Raw genomic sequence first — 6,000 nt, forward strand, 5'->3', positions numbered from 1 at the left:
GTGTCACTTTCTGTGTCACTGTATCCAGAAGAAGCAGCTCCACTGTTCTCAGAACAAACAGAAGAGCTCCCAGAAGAGGGGGGAATAGGGGAAGATCTAGAGGGCCTAGAAGCTTTCTTCTTAACACCCATAAAAAAACAAGAAGACTACACGAAGGCTAGAGTTGCAGAAATGAAAGAGCTGACAAGCAAAACCCAAGGAAAATAAAAAGAAAAACAGAAAGGGTAAAGCACGCTCAGAATACAACACTAAATGAAAAATAAAGTAGATGAAAATAACCAGAAGAGGAAGACGAACTTACTTGTGAAAGGAATTGAAGAAGGAGCTCCTGTGAAGGTCGAAAAGAAAACACTGCAACTCGTCTTCTCCAATAGATACGAAAATGAACACAGTAAAAAGTGAAATAGGAAACGAAGAGGCAGGTTTTATACTCTCTAAAAATTCCAATCTGATGGATAAAAAGGAGAGTAGGAAAAAACCCTAATCTAAAGATTCCTAGGACATTACCATCTAATAGACCAAATCAGGAGTTCTGAAAAAGATCCCAATCGAAATGATAGAGATTCTGAGCCAAGAAACGTTTGAAATTCGTGATTTTTGAACCTCTAAAAACGACATGATGATAAGTCATAAATGAGATGCCACTTGTCATTAAAGAAGAACGTGCAGAAAAGTAGTGCGCCGTCATTACCCATTTTCAAGGCGCAGTATAAATGAAGGATGACGTCAGCCATCAAACTTCAAAAACCAGAAATGCTGTGGATATTACCACAAGTAACACTGGTCGGAAATGTCATCATAGTCGGTCACCAAATCTCTAAAGCCCGACCAAATAAAGCTCGGACTTTAGAGACTGGGGGCTTATGATGAGGAAAGAATAAACAGGCTTGAACGAACTTGGTTCAAGCCCAGTTCAACTTGGTCTAAGCCTAGTTCGACTTGACTAGTTCGGTTGAAGCGATCAGATCGGAATCAAACCAGTTCGGTTTGGGCCTAGTCCGACCAGCTCGGATTGCCAACGGACCGACCAAGTCAAGGTCAGTCAAACAAGTTCAAAGGCTGAATAACAAGGTAAATCTGAATAAGATTCTAGCCAAAGAAGCAGTATTCAGTCACGACTCAACTACTCGTGTTTGAGTAGGACTCAATGACTAAGAGTCAGATCACAACCTAACTAGGGTTTGAGTCTCGCTCAAACTCATACATAGAAAATCTATAAAAAGGTAAGGGGGCACAAGAGAAAGGTACGCTGAATAGAATTATCACTATTCGTATTATTATTGTTCATTACTTTCTTGCCTTCCTTAGTCGGATTTCTAACTAGATCGTCGGAGGTGAAAACTCGACCTCCACGGTCGAGCTCATCTGTGCAGGTTTAACCGGCTGAAGGGACGAACAGGATTGTGCAGCAACACTTAGAGTGCTCACTCTTGCGGATTTTGTGGCCATATGTGTGGTGCTTTCAAAAGAAGAGGTCAAAGCGGCGGTTTGGGATCTGGATCCAGATAGTGCTCCTTGTCTCGATGGTTTCCCGAGTATTTTGTTTTGGCATTATTGGGATGCTATTGGCTTTGATCAATTCTTTGCTTTTCGATTTGCATCAGGTTGGATGGCCAAACAATTTTATAACCCTTATTCCCAAGGTAGAGGGTGCAAATACCTTAGATAAATTATGGAACTGTCTTTGATTTGGCAGCTTATATTTCTCATGGGCATTGGCATTTTCCTCTTGTTTAGTTAGATGCCATTAGGTCTATGTTAGAAAAGGCTAGTGTTGTGGAGCTGCCTTTGATTTGGTGAGAACTAACAATAGAAGCTATTGAGTACTGGAGTTAGATGGGAATTTCACTACCCAATCGGCATGGGAGTTTATTTGATCGAAAGGCATAAGATGTAATGGTTAAAGATAGTGTGAGGTGTCCATCTTCATCCTAGACAATGTGTGTTTAGTTGGAAACTATTTCTCAAAAGGGTGGTTGTGGATGAAGTAGTCAAGAAAAGGGGGGTGTACCTTGCTTCTTGTTGTGACTTGTGTGGGCCAGCGGAAGAAAGCCTGGATTTCCTCTTTGTCATGTACCTGTATGTGGCTACTTTATGGTCACAATGTGTCTGCTGCTTTTGGCTTCAGTGGGGCAATTTGTTGTCAGTAGAGGATGTTTGGACGAAGAGGAATCACAAGAGACGAAGGGCAGAAAAGGGAGGTATCTTGATATTTTTGTGAAGTCATGTATGAGCTGCGAATGGGATTCTACAGGTTTGAGGAGCCATTGGGGCAACATGAGCTTGATGTCATTTGAAGGCTTGGCATTCAAGTGCAGGTTCAGTCTCATAGGGATCCTTTGGAGGTTTGGTGGTAGCTCTCTCCTCCCCCGTGGATCAAGCTGAATATTGTGCGATCTGGCATACAAGCTAAGTTTGAGGCTTTAGTTAGAGGGCTGTTCCTGGCTAGGTTGCATATTTCTATCTGCTGGATAGAAACATACTCAATTACAATGGTCTACACAGTGTATTGAAGGAAACTTCAATGATCATGCAGTGATGCAAAGGATTGCAAGGGTAATTGGATGCAATTCATTAGAGATAACATACTGTTATCGTGAAGCTAATCCGACAGCAGATTTTATGGCTAAGTCAGCAGTGATGTGGCAAGACTCTCTATTGAAGTCTTTGGGTGGCTGAGTCACATACAAGCTGAGTTTGGTCGGGATGCTATGCAACAACCAAGATTTCAGCTTGCATAACATTCCTTGTTTGGTTTTTTTGTGTGTGGCTGTTTCGCACTGTCTAGTCTTTGTGTGCTGCTAATTTGTGGCATGTCCAGATGTGTTTTATTGGATTAGTTTTCTTAAAGAGGGACCTTGGACGGAAATTATTTTCATGACCAAAAGTTTTCACTTGATAAGGAACTAGTGAGCATCAGGTGTATTAGGGCCAGGTTTGAGAGTGTTTAGTTCCTTGCAATTGCTTTTCCCTTTTCTAATAAAATTGATCTTTCTATTAAAAAAAAAAAAAAAATTCAGTTAATAGATAGCTAATTTCTAATAAAACTATACATTGATCAAAGAAAAAGAAGCTTACATTGCTAGACCTATATATGAAAGAGACTTATCTTACCAATCTAGCATATTTGGGCCATATGCGAAGACAATATGAAAAGTCTATCTTTTCGTTGTCAATAAATCACATCTAAACAAGCTTTTGATTTTTATCATCCGATATAGTTAATCTATAGGTAGAAATAGTTTTTCTGATTGCTTTATGATTATATGATGGTAATTGAGATGTGTTGTGCAGCGTTGAATCTAGTTTTTCACTATGATTTATCTATTGGAATCTCTATTTCTCCATCAAAGGTAAACTCATTGGAAATTCATGGGGGTCTTTGGTTTAATTCTATATCTCTTTCAAATATATATCACTTTAGCAACCATAGCTCGCAAGGATACATATATTTATTTTCTGAACAAATGGATCAGGCTTTCGTTATTATTAACTAAAAGATTACACACACAGAGGAACCAAAAAGTCAACCTTGCAACATCAGTCGCCCCCAATACACCCAACCTCACTTGCTCCTTTGTCTCTAAAAAAAGCAAAACAAAACTGTCCTAAACCCCTTAAATTCAGGGATAATAAAATAAACTAAAACATGATGCCCGGAGTTGCAAAGCATCCCAATGCAATTCTATTTGATATGCTTACGCCACTCCCCAATTGGTGTTGAAGTCTAATAGCCACTGACTTTGCAAGGAAGTGAGCAATAGGATTAGCCTCATGAAAGCAGTGGGTAACCCTCCACTCTATACCTTCCAAGTAGCTCTTCAAACCATACCACTATTGCAACACAAACCAAGGAATCCGAAACTCCTGTATAGCCAACACTATAGACACCGAGTCCTTCTCTATCCATAATTTTCCAACACCTAAAGAGCGAGTAGCTGCAATAGCTTTGATCAAGCCAATAAATTCTGCTTCAATGCTTGACTTGACACCCAGTTCCTGTGGAAGAAAGTCAGCACTCTGGCAATTGAGTCCTGAATTAGTCCACCCAAACAGATTGGCTTGGATTCCCTAGAGTTGAACCATCAATGTTGAGTTTACACCAGCCACTGAGGGGTGTTGCCACACCACCTCTTTTGGAGCCTTACTAGGCTGCACTTTAACACGAATAGCAATATGCTTCACCGCATCTAAATCAAACTTCCCCAAACCCCATCCACTTTATATATCTCCATCCGCAGCTTCATGAGAATTGATTTGAAAACACATTCCACCCCTCTTCCAACATTCTCATGTCTCCTACTGCTATGCTCCAGCCAAGTGAAGTAAGGGACAAAAATGAATCCCTTAATCCACATGCTGAGTAGGTGTGTAGCTTGTGCCTTACATCTCCACCAAGCCTAAACCTCAGCAACCTAAGGCTTTGTATCCCAGTGGATCTCAAAGAGGGTATAAAACATCCTCCTAAGCAGTACCTCAAGAAAACTACATTGAACAATGAAGGGATTAAAACTTTTAGCTGCCTTTCCACATAGTACTCATTTAGATACAAGTAATATTCCACAAAGTTGCAAAAATGAGTCTGTAGGGAGCTTCCGTAACTTCAGCTTCAACCCAAAAGGACTTTGCCAAAGGAGAAAATGCACACCCCATACTACCTTATGCCAATCAACCACCTCATACATTCTTCTAAGGAAACCCCATGCTGATTTGAAGGAGAACATCCCATTTGTTTCCAGCTTCCAATGGCAGCGATCAATGGAGTTAGTACTGCTCAATTCAATAGTTTAAGCAGCCTTTATAACAAAACTCAATCTGTTTGACCAAATAGAAGGAAAATTCCAACCATCATCATGCATGAAATCACCAACTTTACAAGATAAATTCTGGAAGACAGAAGCCGCCAACTAAGTACACTCTGCAATAGAGAAAGGGCCCAACCACCGCTCAATCCAAAAATCTACTGCTTCAGCATTCCCTATTGTTTACTGTTCATGTTCCCCAATCCTCTCCCACACCTTCATAAGACTAGAGAGAATAGAGTATCAAGCATTACCCTTCTTCAATGAACCATCTATATTAAGTAATCGGGCTCGCCAGAAAGCACCCATAAAAAAAGCCGCGTGTTTGATCATCCATGCAAGTCTGCAAAGACAAGAAAAGTTTACATCCCTCAGCCTTCTACTTCCATCCCTACTTCCTCCTTTTGTCAACACAATTGCACCCATTTCACTGTCGCCAATTTGCTTTGATCAGACCTCCCATACCAAGTTTACATATGCCAATAAAGTTGCACTCATTAGAACCTTATCATAGATCCTCAAACTCAAATTTAACACTTGCCAATAGTTGGAATATTCTATCTGTTCTTTCCTTTTGATTTAGTTAGTCATAGACTACGTTGTAGGGCTATAATTCGGCATATCATCCCACCTCTTTTTTAGATTTCCAAGATGTTCAGTGAAGGATATATTTTGCTTAATGCATTGCATAGGTCCAAAGTAGATTTAGAGTATGCAAAAATCTCATACACATTGGGTTCCATGGAATTGAATGTCCATGTCATAAAAGAGTGATCATTGGCCTGCCACTCATCAAATTTTGGGTCAGTAGGTTCTAGAGGATTTTATAATATGGCTTTGATCGGCCTTCCAAGAGCAATGGCCATGGCTAAGGGTGTCAATTGCGAAACCGATACCGCGTACCAAACCGTTAACCGCACCGACCGTTCCAAATGGACGGTTCCCGAAACAGGTAATGCGCGGACGATTGATACAATACGGTATGTACCGTACGCCGCATTAAACCGCATACCGCATACCGCATACCTTATACCGATGATAATAGATTAAACCCTAAAATTGGCTTGTAACTTGCTTTGTTCGTAAGTCGTAACATTCGAACTTCGAAGAGAACAAAGAGCAGCCGTTGGGGGCGGGACTGAGAGCAAGAGGTGCGATCGTGCGAGCCTGCGAGGTAAGACTCTACTCTAGTTCTTGA

This window comes from Hakea prostrata, unplaced genomic scaffold (genome assembly GCF_041222555.1).
Source record: "Hakea prostrata isolate BN-2017 unplaced genomic scaffold, UWA_Hpros_2 contig_12, whole genome shotgun sequence".
Classification (NCBI taxonomy): domain Eukaryota; kingdom Viridiplantae; phylum Streptophyta; class Magnoliopsida; order Proteales; family Proteaceae; genus Hakea; species Hakea prostrata.